Source organism: Rhodnius prolixus, unplaced genomic scaffold (assembly GCF_049639745.1).
Source record: "Rhodnius prolixus isolate KJV_2025 unplaced genomic scaffold, Rpr scaffold_6, whole genome shotgun sequence".
Lineage (NCBI taxonomy): Eukaryota > Metazoa > Arthropoda > Insecta > Hemiptera > Reduviidae > Rhodnius > Rhodnius prolixus.
Genome location: NW_027411634.1, coordinates 26,329,403 through 26,349,434, shown reverse-complemented (window position 1 = coordinate 26,349,434; position 20,032 = coordinate 26,329,403). Strand labels below are relative to the sequence as shown.

The 20,032-nt window shown below is 34.4% G+C and overlaps 1 protein-coding gene and 1 long non-coding RNA gene across 4 annotated transcripts in view; both read right to left on the bottom strand.

Annotated features, from left to right (window-relative positions):
* Oct-TyrR (Octopamine-Tyramine receptor) overlaps window positions 1-20,032 on the bottom strand; it is a 464,127-nt gene that overhangs the window by 74,559 nt on the left and 369,536 nt on the right. The gene's annotated exons all lie outside the window — the stretch shown is intronic.
* Window positions 3,186-8,236, bottom strand: LOC141460923 (uncharacterized). Its single transcript, XR_012462422.1, has 2 exons — window positions 8,042-8,236; window positions 3,186-7,554 (listed from the first exon to the last, which is right to left on the bottom strand). It is a non-coding gene; the product is annotated as an uncharacterized lncRNA (long non-coding RNA).

Sequence of the window (20,032 nt, the reverse complement as noted above, 5' to 3'; positions counted from 1 at the left end):
CCGAAACTATCCAATGATAGCATTTTCTATGTGACAATGGTCAGTCCCAAAGGAAATCTCGGGGCCACTGGTCGAACCATTAGTTAAATTATAAGAAAAGTTTTAGAAGAAAAAAGTAATTGAAAAGTGGCAAAAGAACCACATTAACTACCAGAAGGTCCAACAAAAGAAAAAAAATATGGATTGAATCAAAGGTTAACTTTTAGATTTCAACGTTAAAATATTGCAATAGTAAACAACACAGTGGAAATGGACTAACATAAAAATGTTACATCTAAAGCTGGAATGGATTGGGATTAAAATAACCCAAATAGAGCTATCAGTCTACTCAACTCAATTGTGATAGAGAATGTAGTTGAAAAGTTAATTTTGAACACCCAAATAGAGCTATCAGTTTACTCAATCGTGATAGAGAATATAGTTGAAAAGTTAATTTTGAACACCCAAATAGAGCTATCAGTTTACTCAATTGTGATAGAGAATGTAGTTGAAAAGTTAATTTTGAACACCCAAATAGAGCTATCAGTCTACTCAATTGTGATACAGAATGTAGTTGAAAAGTTAATTTTGAACACCCAAATAGAGCTATCAGTTTACTCAATTGTGATAGAGAATGTAGTTGAAAAGTTAATTTTGAACACCCAAATAGAGCTATCAGTCTACTCAATTGTGATAGAGAATGTAGTTGAAAAGTTAATTTTGAACACCCAAATAGAGCTATCAGTCTACTCAATTGTGATAGAGAATGTAGTTGAAAAGTTAATTTTGAACACCCAAATAGAGCTATCAGTCTACTCAATTGTGATAGAGAATATAGTTTTTGTTTTTTCCTTTATTCTTAAATTCGCAACAGCGTAACACCGAAACGCAACAAAAAAATATGATAGCTATAGTATAGTATAATAAATGTGAAATATAGAACAAAAAAAAGTAATAAAAACAAAATAATAAATAAATAAGTAAATAAAATAAAATCACAGGAAAACCTTGAATGAAGGCCATCCAACATGACCATCATAAGTCGGTTAAAGTAAAATACCGAATGATTTGAATACGAAGGATGACCTTGTTTGTCTCTCGACCAGGTGATCACGAGGCCATCGGCGCTACAGTCTGCGAAGAGAATTTGACGGGAGATTAGTGCAGGACAGGTTGCTGATTAAGAAGAGAATATAGTTGAAAAGTTAATTTTGAACATAATGTTGGGAAAAAAGAGGGCCTTATAATAACGAAGTTAGAGTAACAATTATGCAATTGACTCAACTTCAGGCTTCATAAATTAAAGGTTGAAATAAATAAATAAAACATAAGGGATTGTTGTTGCTTGAAGTCAATTAAGCGTTTGGTACAGTAAACGGAGTCTTTACAATCTGATCATTTATCATTTTCAGTATATTTTGTTAAAATAATATATTTCTACTGGACGGATTGCAGTTTCAAAATGCCTATTGGAAATCTTTAATTTTGGAAATACTGAATGTTATCTAAATCTGGGCTGCAGTATAACTAAATTAAGAATTGTAACTTAGATCCGTCCCTGCAGAGTAAAAGTAGCGAAACTGTATATTAATGGCCATGCATACCTTTTTTTGACAGCAATAATATATGTCTAGTTTGTAAGACTTTAGGCAGCGATTCCACTCTGCACTTCTTGTTTGAGTGTCAAACCTATTCGCCGATTAGATCATTTTTCATCACTAAATATTATTGTCCAGCCTCTTGTCGAGGTTTGAGCAATTGCTCACAATACATTCTAAAGTACAGTTAAATTCCTTATATAACTTCTGTAAACAGGCTGCCAAAATTAGAAGTTTTGTTCTAGGAGATTGATATTTGTTTTTATTTTAGTTTTTTTCTCTTCTTCTTATTTTAGTACTTATTGAGAATATTTATATTTTATGTTAGTTTGTTTTCTGTATAAGTATTAGCATCTTTTGTTATATTATTTGGTTTATATTATTTATTTTATTCTGGTTTGGGGCTGGATGTCCGCATCAGGATTTGGAGAATTAGTGTTTATTGATGGAATGATGCACAAAATGGTTTATAGTAATATATTAAAATATAATTTGAAAAAAGTACCCAAACATTTGGTATTTTAGGGTCTTCTAAATTCTACCAAGACAACGACCCCAAACCTACGGCTTGGGTGATACGTCAGTGACTGTTATATAATTGCCCAAAGTATTCCAAACCTCTCCGCAGTCACCGGATCTTAATCCCATTGAACATTTATGGCAATATTTAGCCAGTGCTTTAAGTAAACGAGTAATATCTAACAAAAATGAATTAAAACGATGTTTCCTGGAAGAATGGGAAAAAAACACCACCTGAATTAACCAAAAACTTGTTTCACCTATGCCTGATCGTTTGAGGGCTATTGTAAGTCAAAAAGCAATTATTAAATTATTACCAACCAATTATTAAATAGTAGGAGATTTTAAATATTGAACATTTAAAGTGCTACCTAACAGTTTGGAATTTCATCGATTTATACTTATATATAATTTCCACAGATGTTGCTAATGTTATTAAAAAAAAAAAATTCCAAACTTTTGTATGTTGTTTTCATTTTTCTTTTAAATCATTTTGTAATAGGTGTCCCAATATTAATGGGAGTCACTGTATATGTAATTATTAAAAATTAAATTATACGCCATCTCCATTGCTTAAGCAAATAGCCATGTAGCAATAAATAAATAAAATAAAAATAACTACTGATGATGCTAAATCAGAAATTAGTTACCTGGTGTAATTTAAGGTGTAGCTTAGTTGGGCTACTCTTCACAACATTCCTTGACAAAAAGTAAAGTGATGCCTATTTTTTTTTTCAGGTGGACTTAACGTTCAACTACCAAATCAACAATTTTAGTGGATGATTACGACTAGCAAACGAACTCTACTGTAAATTTCTCGTATTAACCATTTAATAAAACCCAAGGCCTGGACCGAGGACTAAAAATCACGGTAACGAAAGTTGGTGAAGGTAGATTCTCAATTTTCGAAGACTAAGAGCTCCTACAGCGAATTATTGACAGAATATAAGAGTTGTAAGTACAAGAAATGTACAAGACATGGTGGCGTCCAACCGAGTTAGGCCTATGGATTTCCTTCAGATTATCAAATAGCTTAAGAAGGACATAAAGAACATTTTGGTACTTACACTACTTGTTCCAACAAAGAGGTAATTTAGCAGCAGGCTTTTGTAGGAACTGTTGGCATTTAAGTGTTTACAGAATTGGTGGCACACTAACTTTCGGTATGTTCACACTTCATACAATGCAGATTGTGGGTGTTCGGAGTTCGAGGTAATACTAAGGGAAAAGTTTATTAACCTGTTTCTGACGGATTAGAGAAGTTACTGTGACGAGATTGATGGGTTTAATGGTGAGGATTGAATGTGAGAGTTGATAACATTTTCATACGGGCAGACTTTTGCTTTTAGGGAATCAAAATTATTATTATAGAATAATATTAATACTCGTAATAAAAACCACCATATTACAATAATTCTCTACTAAATATAATATTAATGATATTTTATTTGTATTACTTTTACATTATTTTATTTACTATCCTAAAATCCATTTACTTAAATGCTACTGCTTTTGTCCGAGGCAAAGATGGGATTTCTGATCCCTTTTCAGTGCAGAGTGGAGTAAGGCAGGGCTGCCTTCTGAGTCCTTTACTTTTTTCTCTCTTCCTGGATGACCTCCCAGCGTTACTTGAGGGCGGCATTCATATTTCTAACACTTCAATCAAAATTTTAATGTATGCTGACGATGTGGTCCTTCTTGCCGATAACCCGAAGAGTCTACAGAGAAATATTAATTTTCTAGCAAGTTATTGTGACTTATGGAATCTCTGTGTCAACCTTAATAAATCTAAGGTTTTAATTTTCAGAAGGGGAGGCAGACTGGCCGCATCAGAAAAATGGTATTACAAAAATCATCCAGTGGAGATTGTTAATAGATATAAATATCTGGGTGTAACCCTGACGCCTCGTCTTTCGCTCAGTACCCATCTTGCAGAGAAGGTGGCATCCTCGAAGAGAATCCTTAATCTCGTCTGGTCTGGCTATCTCTCGCAAGGTACTATACCTCTTCCATTTAAATTCCAAGTTTTTAACTCCATCTGTCGTTCAGTGGTATGTTATGCTGCCCAGGTCTGGGGATTTCAAAGGTATGATGTTGTAGAGAGTCTCCAAAGATATTTTATTAAAAAATTATTTGCACTTCCCTCATCTTCGCCTAATTATATGCTTTACATTGAGACCGCTGTGGACCTGTTGGAGGTATTTACTTTGAAACTCCATTTTAAATATATTTTAAGAGTCTTGGATCTCCCCCAGTGCCGCTTACCGAGAATCTTAGCGTTGGAGATTATCAATAAAAAGATTTTCTGGTTTCGACATTGGATAGACTTGGCTCAGAAGTATTCCTGCGATTTTGTGGCCTCTGTGGAAAATATACCTGCGTGGAAGGATCAATTAGCCTCCCTGTTGATTAAGATGAAAGCAGCTCATCGTCGAGGGTTTCTGGACCGCGTCTCTCTTTCGTCCCGCTTCCTTTTTGTACAGAGAACTTGACCACTCATTTAGCCTTTGTCACTTGAATGAAGATAATTCCTTGGGTCTAACTCTAACTGAACTCCGCTGGATCTTTAAGTTAAGATGTGAGCTTGTCTACCTGAATCATACGCCATGGCTGCCTAGGGAGATTGAACTTTGTTCTCTGTGTAATTCAAGGTGCATTGAGGACGTGGTTCACTTTCTTGGTGACTGCTCAATTCTTTCTGAGATCCGGAGACTCTATCTCGGACGTTCAGTACTTACGAGAGAACAATTGATTTCTTTCCTAAATGGAACGCGAAATTGTCAACCTCTTATTAAATATGCTCGCCATGCCTGGTCTTATCGTTATCAGCTGGTTCAGGAGTTTAATTATTAATTTATAATTCTGTTATATATTGGTTATTTCGTTTTATTTTTACTTCTAGGTCAGTTATATTTTTGTTTATTATTACTATTATTATTTTTTGGTTTATTTGTTTTTCTTTTCTCTATGTATTATAGTAACATCGACTCCGGCTGACGGATTTTCCAAGCCGGACAATATTTTCATTTTGTAATTTGTAAATATTTCATATGTAAAATAAATATTATTATTATTATTGTTATTATTATTATTATTATTATTATTTTATTTACTTTTAATTTCTAAACTTAAAAATATTCCTACAATGTGAAACAGTTTGCTAAAACTGAAGCAAAAATAAATACATAACGTTTCTTTTTTTTAGGCAACGTAAATATGGGAAATATGTTATCCGAGATAATTTGGAGCTATGCATACAAGAATTAAGACATTTACAAATTGTAGGCAGAACATTATTCTCGTTAAGTGCTGCGAAATAAAAGTAAAAAATAAATAAAAAGAGATACCGTTTTGGTAGTAAGGAATCTCTCTCTTTTTTTCTGAAAAACAAAAATTTAAATTAATCATTTTACTATTTTCTTGCATACTCCATACATTCATTAAACCTGCAAAATACCAATGTAATTTAGAACAATTTCTTGATACAATTCTAGAGCGTACTGGACCTTTAAAAGACCAACTGTAGTTTTGCCCGAATTTACAGTTAAAAAAAATTTTACTTTTTCTTTCTCTATTATTCAAATTGAGCCTAATATTATTATGCATCCTTGGTAGCTAGCCAACATTCAAGTCAAGTCACTCCACATAAGAAACGGTCTACTCCTGCTAGCAACCGACTTTTTTTTTCTCGCACTGTCATCATCGGCTGAGAGAGGGTGTGAGCATGTCTTTTACAAAGTTTGCTTTCAAGGCAGCTGTTCCTTACTAAATTTTTCTAGAACCAAACACGTGGGTCGCATACTGATAGCAGCATACATTCAAATGTATGCATTTCCTACACCAGTTCAACCTACACTTCTGCATTTCTCGCCCTACATTATAGGCAGGAACAAGATATTGTTATAATTAGTAATTTGAGATTTTGTTGGCAATTCTAAGGTACCTACTCTAAATATAAAAAAATACGTTTAATTCCAGGTTTTACCACATCCTTAGATATCTTTCCACTATGCGTCACAGAGTAGCAAAGTATTGTAACTAGTAGCTTTTGTTTTAACTAGGAGAATCATGAGGAGAGTATTGTGGGTTCTATCTCGACATTCTTGCTATCCACCTACCCAGATGAACCTGCAATCCTATCGCCTCAAAAAGATGCCTAAAAAAAAAAAATAGAAATGTAAAAACATCATTTTACAATTTTCTTGCACTCTCTATAAATTCATTAAACCTTCATAATACCAATGTAATTTAGAATAATTTTCTGATTCAATTCTAGAGGTTACTGGACACCAAAAGACGAACTGAATAGCTAGTTTTTGTAATGGGTTGGCAAATAAGTTCGTTCGGTTTTTATTTTGGTACAGATTCATTTTCGATTTTTTTTTTTTATTCTCGGCGCAAGCGCACAACTCGATTGTTCATTTTAAAGATTATGTTAAGCTTAACCTTTCTATGGATTTCGGTTTAACAAACATTACTATTTGTGCTTGCTGCGTAGCTGTAAAGATGGAAGAAAATAAAGTGCATTTTCGTCATATTTTGCTGTATTATTTTAAATAAGGCAAAGGAGCTGCAGAGGCTCATAAAAAGATATGTTGTGTATAGGGTGGATGATGCCTTAACAGAACGCGTATGCCCAAAAGTGGTTTGCCAAATTCCGTTCTGGAGATTTTGACATTAATGATGCGCCCCGCTCTGGTCGCCCGACTGAGATTAATTCAGATGATGACAAGGGCATAATCGATAAAGATCCATGCGAATCGGTGAGAGAGATAGCAACAGCACTTAACTTATCCCATATGAGCGCCGAAAACCTGGGATACGTTTCTCGGCTCAATGTTCGGGTATCGCATGAAGTAACCGTGGCCAACTTAGCTACTCGCATATCCATTTGCGATTCGCTGAGGAAACGCCAAGAAAACGATCCATTTTTAGAGCGGATGGTAATTGGATATGAAAAATGGATTGTCTATGATAATGTAGTGCGTAAAAGATCATGGAAGACCATTACTTCTAACTAAACTTACTTGGCGCTTATGTTGTTGGGAACAAACCAAATCAACAAATCTATTTGTGTGAAATAGCGAAATGATTAAAGTTATCGGAGACTACAAGTGAGACATAAAAATAAATGCAAAAATAAAAAAGATTATTGCGAATTTAAGACATAATTTAATTTAAATTATGCCAAGCTTTCGTCCTAGCGTCATCTTCAGAGCTTTTGATTATTAACAATTATAATATTTTTTACTTTCTTAAAAACAAAGGTTGGTGTGTCTTCTGTTCTGACTTTAACCTTTGTTGTCTAGGTTCTCTTAGGTCCCAGGTTCGAAACTAGGCAGCTGACCTTAGATTTTCCTTTCTAGCACATTGTTTTTTAATGATGGTCTCTTAATGGGATTAACACCATCAGGGTGCCGGCTGTAAGCTGAAAAAAGCTCCATGTGCTAAGCAGCGCCTTAAAATAAAAGTAATTGTCAGTAATTTGTACAGATCTGTTATCATTTTTGGTAACTGATTCCTCCACGATTGTCAGTCATATTTTTCATTCAGTTCCGCCAAGCTTTCAACTAAAGGACCGTCACCATTAAGGATTGTATTTTAGATTCAAGCTTTCTAAAAACCTGATATTTCGAGTAAAAACAATTTGCAAAATTTGTCACATTTGCAATACTCTTTTTTCTTTTTCTTTTTAACCAGAAACAAGAAGCCAATTATCTTTCGATTTATCCACATTAGTTCTGTTTTGAGGAATATGTACATACATAATGTATTCAAAATGTAAGCCTTGAATTAATTAATGTTTTCCTAAAATACTGAGAAGCTAAATATTACCATTAGGGAAGGTAGAGTAGACCTACGTATCATGGCACAAATATAATCACAAGTGTGGAACTCTAATCTATTTATGTAATTCATCATTTAAGAACAAATATTAATAATACCTTAAATCTGTAGAAGTTAATTTTACATAAAACATTGTGTTTACGCTTAAAATACCACGTTCTCTGAATATAATTAAAAGCATGTGAATATAAAAGGCACAGGTGTTTCTGTGCTAAGAATCTGTCATTGGGGTAGAAAATTTAAGCCGTACCATTTCCTTAAATCTTTTAGAAAGAAGGATTTGAACATAACTGTGGGACCACATATACATATGTAATGAATCACAGCTGTTTAGAAAATACTAAATGACACAATATGCGAGTTTACACTAAAAATCTAAACCATTAAAATTATATATTTTTTAAAATAAATACATAAACTTATATTTCTGCTATTAGCTTAGGAAATTTCGCAATCATTATTGCGATCATGCCATATTTTTTATTTCAAGTTTTTACGAGAAATATCTTTATTTTAAATTCTCAAGTAAAAAAGGAAAGAAAAAGATTTTAGAAATTAGTCTTATGCGCTCAGGATCACATGAAAGAGTTAAATGAAATAATGACAGATTAAAAACACAAAAACTGCACTGATACTCGTACTATAATTTATAATGAAGTTATCGATGATTAGATAGAGATTAGAAAATCTTCAGCACAATGGCGTTTTAAGCTACTGGAAAGGTTTCTTGGGATAATTGAGAAAGGGCAGAGATTTAAGACCATTGTGGAGAGCACTTATAGAAACCTTATAAGGAACATTTGCTAGTTCTCAAAGGAAACCTAACTGAAATGTTTGGATAAGGTGGAAATGATAATACTTTTGGTTAAAACCTCAAATTTCTTGTCCGTAAGTCGATAGTAGTTTTAGGTTTACGTTTTAGCCTTTTGTTTTCCAAAGAGAGCTTAGAATGTCGGTCAAGTAGTCTAGAGAGAAGTTAGTACCGTCTGTGAAGTTACCGTTACTGTTTAGGTACTAGATTAGACACTTATCTAGGTTAAGTTTTCTAAGAATATATACTTAACTACTGGCTTATAGTTTCGTACTTTCATGTATTGCTTCAGAACTGACTACAATATTAGTTGGTAGTAGATTTGAAAATCTGGAAACGAGCATGAATTCTATTGAAATTGTTATTGTTGCAGAATCTCTTGTAAACTGAATTAAGTAACTTGTAAATTTTAGAACTAATGAAACTATTAATTAACATTATTTCAGAAGTGAAGAAGTATTTCCTTGGTACACGCTCTTCAGAAATCAACACTCTTAGTTAAGAAAAAGAAAAGCAATCAGTTAAGAAAAATCTGAGAATTAAGTACAAATGTTGAGCTTTCACAGCAACCTAGCATGTTGCTCATACGCGATCAAACGGTGTGCAATATCCGAATACACACAACAACAATGCTTCTTCTGAACATCAGAGGAAATGGCGCCTACAATGCTTTCATGGACAGTGGAGAGTGAAAAAATAAATTGGTCGCCGAATTGGTGATCTGGGAAGGAATCTTCGAGAAAAGGGCGCGTATAAGCGGTTCGACGTGATAAAGAAGTTCCCGATTCGAAATATAAAATTTGAAGTATCAGCAATTTTCCCTATTTCTATTACACACAACGAACCTGAAAAACTATTGAAAACTACTATTTCGGTTTCAGGGGACTTAAAACGATATTTTCGCTTAAAAAAAACTTCACTACGCAATATTAGTAATTAATTAATTAGATGAATTGGCAGAAAGTAGAATAAACAGCTTGTGATTCTATCTTTAAGGCGGTTCTTGGATAGAGGCGATGCTCGCAAAGCGAAAATGTATTGTTGGTACTGGGCTCCATTCCTTAGACTGTCCATTATTTTATATTTCAAAATGTGAAATTCTAAGCAGTAAGCTAGCTGCCAAAGATCGTCTCATACAGTACACACTCCAGAATTCAGTAATTTAAAAACCTCTACTTGTTCCACATCATCCTTTTTGAGTTGTTCTGATAACAATTAAAGTAAATGAAATTTGTGTGTAAAGCGACCAGTTGTACCTTCATTACATTTAAATTCAATACCTCATTAGTCATAAAGCTCGCCAGAAAAAAAGAGATATTTGTTTATTTTGAATCTTTCTTCAATCCAGTCTCTTTTTAATCAAATTAAATAAAAGAAAGTCTGTTACTTACACTGTACTGTCGCTAGGGAGACAATCATAAGACATTTATGAAATATTAGATGAAAGACGTTTCTTTTACTTTATTAAAAAGGATCTAAATTGGATATAGAAGCACAAGCTCTTTTTCAGAAAGCCGGCAGATTGTTATTTCTGGAAAAGAAAAAGTTGTTTGAAAAAAGAGTACAAAAGACGATTGCAAAACTTCCATTTATAGTTAGAGGGAATACTGCAATAGTTTGCTAGTAGAAGGAAAATGGCGGTTCTGGCGCACCTAAATTGTGCCAGATCCAAACACCTCCAAATCTGACCGGGTAATCATCGAGTTCAACGAAGCTGTAAGCACCATCAGCACCATTCTACCCCCACCTATCATCGAATTTCACGAGGCTGAAATCCGCACCATCACAAAAAAAAGAGGAATCGTTTTAAAAGATCTAAAGATTTAAATCCGTATAGATATACTCAGATCTCAGAACTGTTAAATAATAATTTTGTTCAGAATAATGTTTGGAATAAATAGGTTTATGACAGAGAAGTTTAAAATAAACAAAAGACTAAAGGGTTTTTTTAAGCGTATGCTTATTTTTTTCGAAACATGAGTTTAAAAAAGCACTCACACAAAACAAATAGGGTGAAGGGAGCTTAAGAAAAAATTCGAGTTTCGTTTAGAATATCTTCCGTTATTTTGGCTCCAGGTGATGGTTGGTACAATTGTGCCGCTCCTTTAGATTATATTATGTATTCAGTAAATTCGATTTTTATGTCAACCAAAAATTATTACTTTTTTTAAAGTATTTCAATGACCTGGTGATACCAGTGTTTGATATGGGGTGGGACTAGTGATTGACAACAAGTATATTCCTGAAACGACCTAAAAAATTCAAAATCCTAAATCACTGTTCCACTTAGATTTTTAACAAAAAAATCAGTCTTCTTCATAATTAATAACAATCGGTTTTTAAATTGGCCTACCTAAATAATGTAATATTTTTCAACATTACGCTTTTTCATGCAGTTATTGACGATCAACCCTTATACAACTATCCTACCGGAGAGTTTTAATTTCGTTCAAACCTTCTAGGGCATCTGCGTCATTCAATTATCGAGAAACTTCATTATACAAAACGTTCAAACTAGTATTGGTTACTTTGGCTCAAGAAACAGATCGCTTATCCTTCTTGCAATGATAGATGACGGTTCCGGAATGCTTTCTACCAAGATTTACCTGGTAGGTTATTACTGAAAGGGTTCGGCATATCTAGTTTTTTAATAAGTTGCCATACACTCATCAGTAGAAGGCTTTTAGTGAGGGGAAACCCAGCTCTGGAAACCGACGTGATCCACAAAACTAAAAAAAATCCTCTTACGCAGAGGAGAGTACTGTACATGGCTCCATTCGTCTGCTGGCTGTAGATTTACCTTTCACTTTGTACAGTAGGGTAACTCGAGCGACTGGGTGCTTTTTAACAGCTTAACTAATTGATGTACCTTGACCTACTACTACCTCCCGCAATTAACAACACATTATTGGCATGAAATTTTGTTTATATACTACAATTTACTGAGATATAAGTTATATGCTGTAGTTTCCTTGGGTACAGATCCATAAGTTGTGAAGATATTGAGAGTTGAAATTTTTTCGGGTCATGGTTTTGCTGTGAAATGGGGCTCTTATAACTCACACAGCAAAACCATGACCCAAAAAATTTTAACTCTCAATATCTTCTCATCTTATGGACCTGTACTCAAGAAAACTATAGCATACTACTCAGTAAAACAGAGTGTGTAAGAGCACAAAATTTCATACGAATAATCGGTTGTTTTCTGTGGGAGTTATAAGGGCCCCATTTTCCAGCAAAACCATGACCCAAATAAATTTCAACTCTCAATATTTTCTCAAATAATGGATCTGTACTCAAGAAAACTATAGCATACTACTCAGTAAAACAGAGTGTGTAAGAGCACAAAATTTCATACGAATGATCGGTTGTTTTCTGTGGGAGTTATAAGGGCCCCATTTCCCAGCAAAACCATGACCCAAAAAAATTTCAACTCTCAATATCTTCTCATCTTATGGATCTGTATTCATGAAAACTATAGCATACTACTCAGTAAAACAGAGTGTGTAAGAGTAAAAACTTTCATACGAATAATCGGTTGTTTTCTGTGGGAGTTATAAGGGCCCCATTTCCCAGCAAAACCATGACCCAAAAAAATTTCAACTCTCAATATCTTCTCAACTATTGGATCTGTACTCATGAAAACTATAGTATTCTACTCAGTAAAACAGAGTGTGTAAGAGCACAAAATTTCATACAAATAATCGGTTGTTTTCTGTGGGAGTTATAAGGGCCCCATTTCCCAGCAAAACCATGACCCAAAAAAATTTCAACTCTCAATATCTTCTCATCTTATGGATCTGTACTCATGAAATCTATAGTATACTACTCAGTAAAACGGAGTTTGTAAGAGCACAAAATTTCATACGAATAATCGGATGTTTTCTGTGGGAGTTATAAGGGCCCCATTTCCCAGCAAAACCATGACCCAAAAAAATTTCAACTATCAATATCTTCTCAACGAATGGATCTGTACTCATGAAAACTATAGTATACTACTCAGTAAAACAGAGTGTGTAAGAGCACAAAATTTCATACGAATAATCGGTTGTTTTCTGTAGGAGTTATAAGGGCCCCAATTCCCAGCAAAACCATGACCCAAAAAAATTTCAACTCTCAATATCTTCTCAACTAATGGATCTGTACTCATGAAAACTATAGTATACTACTCAGTAAAACAGAGTGTGTAAGAGCACAAAATTTCATACGAATAATCGGTTGTTTTCTGTAGGAGTTATAAGGGCCCCATTTCCCAGCAAAACCATGACCCAAAAAAATTTCAACTATCAATATCTTCTCAACGAATGGATCTGTACTCATGAAAACTATAGTATACTACTCAGTAAAACAGAGTGTGTAAGAGCACAAAATTTCATACGAATAATCGGTTGTTTTCTGTAGGAGTTATAAGGGCCCCAATTCCCAGCAAAACCATGACCCAAAAAAATTTCAACTCTCAATATCTTCTCAACTAATGGATCTGTACTCAGGAAAACTATAGTATACTACTCAGTAAAACAGAGTGTGTAAGAGCACAAAATTTCATACGAATAATCGGTTGTTTTCTGTGGGAGTTATAAGGGCCCCATTTTCCAGCAAAACCATGACCCAAATAAATTTCAACTCTCAATATTTTCTCAAATAATGGATCTGTACTCAAGAAAACTATAGCATACTACTCAGTAAAACAGAGTGTGTAAGAGCACAAAATTTCATACGAATAATCGGTTGTTTTCTGTGGGAGTTATAAGGGCCCCATTTTCCAGCAAAACCATGACCCAAATAAATTTCAACTCTCAATATCTTCTCATCTTATGGATCTGTACTCATGAAAACTATAGTATACTACTCCGTAAAACAGAGTGTGTAAGAGCAGAAAATTTCATACGAATAATCGGTTGTTTTCTGTGGGAGTTATAAGGGCCCCATTTTCCAGCAAAACCATGACCCAAATAAATTTCAACTCTCAATATTTTCTCAAATAATGGATCTGTACTCAAGAAAACTATAGCATACTACTCAGTAAAACAGAGTGTGTAAGAGCACAAAATTTTATACGAATGATCGGTTGTTTTCTGTGGGAGTTATAAGGGCCCCATTTCCCAGCAAAACCATGACCCAAAAAAATTTCAACTCTCAATATCTTCTCATCTTATGGATCTGTATTCATAAAAACTATAGCATACTACTCAGTAAAACAGAGTGTGTAAGAGTACAAACTTTCATACGAATAATCGGTTGTTTTCTGTGGGAGTTATAAGGGCCCCATTTCCCAGCAAAACCATGACCCAAAAAAATTTCAACTCTCAATATCTTCTCAACTATTGGATCTGTACTCATGAAAACTATAGTATTCTACTCAGTAAAACAGAGTGTGTAAGAGCACAAAATTTCATACAAATAATCGGTTGTTTTCTGTGGGAGGTATAAGGGCCCCATTTCCCTGCAAAACCATGACCCAAAAAAATTTCAACTCTCAATATCTTCTCAACTAATGGATCTGTACTCATGAAAACTATAGTATACTACTCAGTAAAACGGAGTTTGTAAAAGCACAAAATTTCGTACGAATAATCGGTTGTTTTCTGTGGGAGTTATAAGGGCCCCATTTCCCAGCATAACCATGACCCAAAAAAATTTCAACTCTCAATATCTTCTCATCTTATGGATCTGTACTCATGAAAACTATAGTATACTACTCAGTAAAACGGAGTTTGTAAAAGCACAAAATTTCATACGAATAATCGGTTGTTTTCTGTGGGAGTTATAAGGGCCCCATTTTCCAGCAAAACCATGACCCAAATAAATTTCAACTCTCAATATTTTCTCAAATAATGGATCTGTACTCAAGAAAACTATAGCATACTACTCAGTAAAACAGAGTGTGTAAGAGCACAAAATTTCATACGAATAATCGGTTGTTTTCTGTGGGAGTTATAAGGGCCCCATTTTCCAGCAAAACCATGACCCAAATAAATTTCAACTCTCAATATCTTCTCATCTTATGGATCTGTACTCATGAAAACTATAGTATACTACTCAGTAAAACAGAGTGTGTAAGAGCAGAAAATTTCATACGAATAATCGGTTGTTTTCTGTGGGAGTTATAAGGGCCCCATTTTCCAGCAAAACCATGACCCAAATAAATTTCAACTCTCAATATTTTCTCAAATAATGGATCTGTACTCAAGAAAACTATAGCATACTACTCAGTAAAACAGAGTGTGTAAGAGCACAAAATTTCATACGAATGATCGGTTGTTTTCTGTGGGAGTTATAAGGGCCCCATTTCCCAGCAAAACCATGACCCAAAAAAATTTCAACTCTCAATATCTTCTCATCTTATGGATCTGTATTCATAAAAACTATAGCATACTACTCAGTAAAACAGAGTGTGTAAGAGTACAAACTTTCATACGAATAATCGGTTGTTTTCTGTGGGAGTTATAAGGGCCCCATTTCCCAGCAAAACCATGACCCAAAAAAATTTCAACTCTCAATATCTTCTCAACTATTGGATCTGTACTCATGAAAACTATAGTATTCTACTCAGTAAAACAGAGTGTGTAAGAGCACAAAATTTCATACAAATAATCGGTTGTTTTCTGTGGGAGGTATAAGGGCCCCATTTCCCTGCAAAACCATGACCCAAAAAAATTTCAACTCTCAATATCTTCTCAACTAATGGATCTGTACTCATGAAAACTATAGTATACTACTCAGTAAAACAGAGTGTGTAAGAGCACAAAATTTCATACGAATAATCGGTTGTTTTCTGTGGGAGTTATAAGGGCCCCATTTCCCAGCAAAACCATGACCCAAAAAAATTTCAACTCTCAATATCTTCTCATCTTATGGATCTGTATTCATAAAAACTATAGCATACTACTCAGTAAAACAGAGTGTGTAAGAGTACAAACTTTCATACGAATAATCGGTTGTTTTCTGTGGGAGTTATAAGGGCCCCATTTCCCAGCAAAACCATGACCCAAAAAAATTTCAACTCTCAATATCTTCTCAACTATTGGATCTGTACTCATGAAAACTATAGTATTCTACTCAGTAAAACAGAGTGTGTAAGAGCACAAAATTTCATACAAATAATCGGTTGTTTTCTGTGGGAGGTATAAGGGCCCCATTTCCCTGCAAAACCATGACCCAAAAAAATTTCAACTCTCAATATCTTCTCAACTAATGGATCTGTACTCATGAAAACTATAGTATACTACTCAGTAAAACGAAGTTTGTAAAAGCACAAAATTTCATACGAATAATCGGTTGTTTTCTGTGGGAGTTATAAGGGCCCCATTTCCCAGCATAACCATGACCCAAAAAAATTTCAACTCTCAATATCTTCTCATCTTATGGATCTGTACTCATGAAAACTATAGTATACTACTCAGTAAAACGGAGTTTGTAAAAGCACAAAATTTCATACAAATAATCGGTTGTTTTCTGTGGGAGTTATAAGGGCCCCATTTCCCAGCATAACCATGACCCAAAAAAATTTCAACTCTCAATATCTTCTCAACTAATGGATCTGTACTCATGAAAACTATAGTATACTACTCAGTAAAACGGAGTTTGTAAAAGCACAAAATTTCATACGAATAATCGGTTGTTTTCTGTGGGAGTTATAAGGGCCCCATTTCCCAGCATAACCATGACCCAAAAAAATTTCAACTCTCAATATCTTCTCATCTTATGGATCTGTACTCATGAAAACTATAGTATACTACTCAGTAAAACGGAGTTTGTAAAAGCACAAAATTTCATATGAATAATCGGTTGTTTTCTGTGGGAGTTATAAGGGCCCCATTTTCCAGCAAAACCATGACCCAAAAAAATTTCAACTCTCAATATCTTCTCAACTAATGGATCTGTACTCATGAAAACTATAGTATACTACTCAGTAAAACGGAGTTTGTAAAAGCACAAAATTTCATACAAATAATCGGTTGTTTTCTGTGGTAGTTATAAGGGCCCCATTTCCCAGCATAACCATGACCCAAAAAAATTTCAACTCTCAATATCTTCTCATCTTATGGATCTGTACTCATGAAAACTATAGTATACTACTCAGTAAAACAGAGTGTGTAAGAGCACAAAATTTCATACGAATAATCGGTTGTTTTCTGTGGGAATTATAAGGGCCCCATTTCCCAGCAAAACCATGACCCAAAAAAATTTCAACTCTCAATATCTTCTCGTCTTATGGATCTGTACTCAAGAAAACTATAGCACACTACTTAGTAAAGCAGAGTGTGTAAGAGCACAAAATTTCATACGAATAATTTGTTGTTAACTGTGGGAATTATAAGTGCCCAGTTTCACAGCAAAACTTTGTCCCGAAAAAATTTCAACTCTCAATATCTTCTCATCTTATTGATCTGTACTCATGAAAACTATAGTATACTACTCAGTAAAACAGAGTGTGTAAGAGCACAAAATGTCATACGAATAATCGGTTGTTTTCTGTGGGAGTTATAAGGGCCCCATTTCCCAGCAAAACCATGACCGAAAAAAATTTCAACTCTCAATATCTTCTCATCTTATGGATTTGTACTCATGAAAACTATAGTATACTACTCAGTAAAACAGAGTGTGTAAGAGTACAAACTTTCATACGAATAATCGGTTGTTTTCTGTGGGAGTTATAAGGGCCCCATTTCCCAGCAAAACCATGACCCAAAAAAATTTCAACTCTCAATATCTTCTCAACTATTGGATCTGTACTCATGAAAACTATAGTATTCTACTCAGTAAAACAGAGTGTGTAAGAGCACAAAATTTCATACAAATAATCGGTTGTTTTCTGTGGGAGGTATAAGGGCCCCATTTCCCTGCAAAACCATGACCCAAAAAAATTTCAACTCTCAATATCTTCTCAACTAATGGATCTGTACTCATGAAAACTATAGTATACTACTCAGTAAAACGAAGTTTGTAAAAGCACAAAATTTCATACGAATAATCGGTTGTTTTCTGTGGGAGTTATAAGGGCCCCATTTCCCAGCATAACCATGACCCAAAAAAATTTCAACTCTCAATATCTTCTCATCTTATGGATCTGTACTCATGAAAACTATAGTATACTACTCAGTAAAACGGAGTTTGTAAAAGCACAAAATTTCATACAAATAATCGGTTGTTTTCTGTGGGAGTTATAAGGGCCCCATTTCCCAGCATAACCATGACCCAAAAAAATTTCAACTCTCAATATCTTCTCAACTAATGGATCTGTACTCATGAAAACTATAGTATACTACTCAGTAAAACGGAGTTTGTAAAAGCACAAAATTTCATACGAATAATCGGTTGTTTTCTGTGGGAGTTATAAGGGCCCCATTTCCCAGCATAACCATGACCCAAAAAAATTTCAACTCTCAATATCTTCTCATCTTATGGATCTGTACTCATGAAAACTATAGTATACTACTCAGTAAAACGGAGTTTGTAAAAGCACAAAATTTCATATGAATAATCGGTTGTTTTCTGTGGGAGTTATAAGGGCCCCATTTTCCAGCAAAACCATGACCCAAAAAAATTTCAACTCTCAATATCTTCTCAACTAATGGATCTGTACTCATGAAAACTATAGTATACTACTCAGTAAAACGGAGTTTGTAAAAGCACAAAATTTCATACAAATAATCGGTTGTTTTCTGTGGTAGTTATAAGGGCCCCATTTCCCAGCATAACCATGACCCAAAAAAATTTCAACTCTCAATATCTTCTCATCTTATGGATCTGTACTCATGAAAACTATAGTATACTACTCAGTAAAACAGAGTGTGTAAGAGCACAAAATTTCATACGAATAATCGGTTGTTTTCTGTGGGAATTATAAGGGCCCCATTTCCCAGCAAAACCATGACCCAAAAAAATTTCAACTCTCAATATCTTCTCGTCTTATGGATCTGTACTCAAGAAAACTATAGCACACTACTTAGTAAAGCAGAGTGTGTAAGAGCACAAAATTTCATACGAATAATTTGTTGTTAACTGTGGGAATTATAAGTGCCCAGTTTCACAGCAAAACTTTGTCCCGAAAAAATTTCAACTCTCAATATCTTCTCATCTTATTGATCTGTACTCATGAAAACTATAGTATACTACTCAGTAAAACGGAGTTTGTAAAAGCACAAAATTTCGTACGAATAATCGGTTGTTTTCTGTGGGAGTTATAAGGGCCCCATTTCCCAGCAAAACCATGACCCAAATAAATTTCAACTCTCAATATTTTCTCAAATAATGGATCTGTACTCAAGAAAACTATAGCATACTACTCAGTAAAACAGAGTGTGTAAGAGCACAAAATTTCATACGAATGATCGGTTGTTTTCTGTGGGAGTTATAAGGGCCCCATTTCCCAGCAAAACCATGACCCAAAAAAATTTCAACTCTCAATATCTTCTCATCTTATGGATCTGTATTCATAAAAACTATAGCATACTACTCAGTAAAACAGAGTGTGTAAGAGTACAAACTTTCATACGAATAATCGGTTGTTTTCTGTGGGAGTTATAAGGGCCCCATTTCCCAGCAAAACCATGACCCAAAAAAATTTCAACTCTCAATATCTTCTCAACTATTGGATCTGTACTCATGAAAACTATAGTATTCTACTCAGTAAAACAGAGTGTGTAAGAGCACAAAATTTCATACAAATAATCGGTTGTTTTCTGTGGGAGGTATAAGGGCCCCATTTCCCTGCAAAACCATGACCCAAAAAAATTTCAACTCTCAATATCTTCTCAACTAATGGATCTGTACTCATGAAAACTATAGTATACTACTCAGTAAAACAGAGTGTGTAAGAGCACAAAATTTCATACGAATAATCGGTTGTTTTCTGTGGGAGTTATAAGGGCCCCATTTCCCAGCAAAACCATGACCCAAAAAAATTTCAACTCTCAATATCTTCTCATCTTATGGATCTGTATTCATAAAAACTATAGCATACTACTCAGTAAAACAGAGTGTGTAAGAGTACAAACTTTCATACGAATAATCGGTTGTTTTCTGTGGGAGTTATAAGGGCCCCATTTCCCAGCAAAACCATGACCCAAAAAAATTTCAACTCTCAATATCTTCTCAACTATTGGATCTGTACTCATGAAAACTATAGTATTCTACTCAGTAAAACAGAGTGTGTAAGAGCACAAAATTTCATACAAATAATCGGTTGTTTTCTGTGGGAGGTATAAGGGCCCCATTTCCCTGCAAAACCATGACCCAAAAAAATTTCAACTCTCAATATCTTCTCAACTAATGG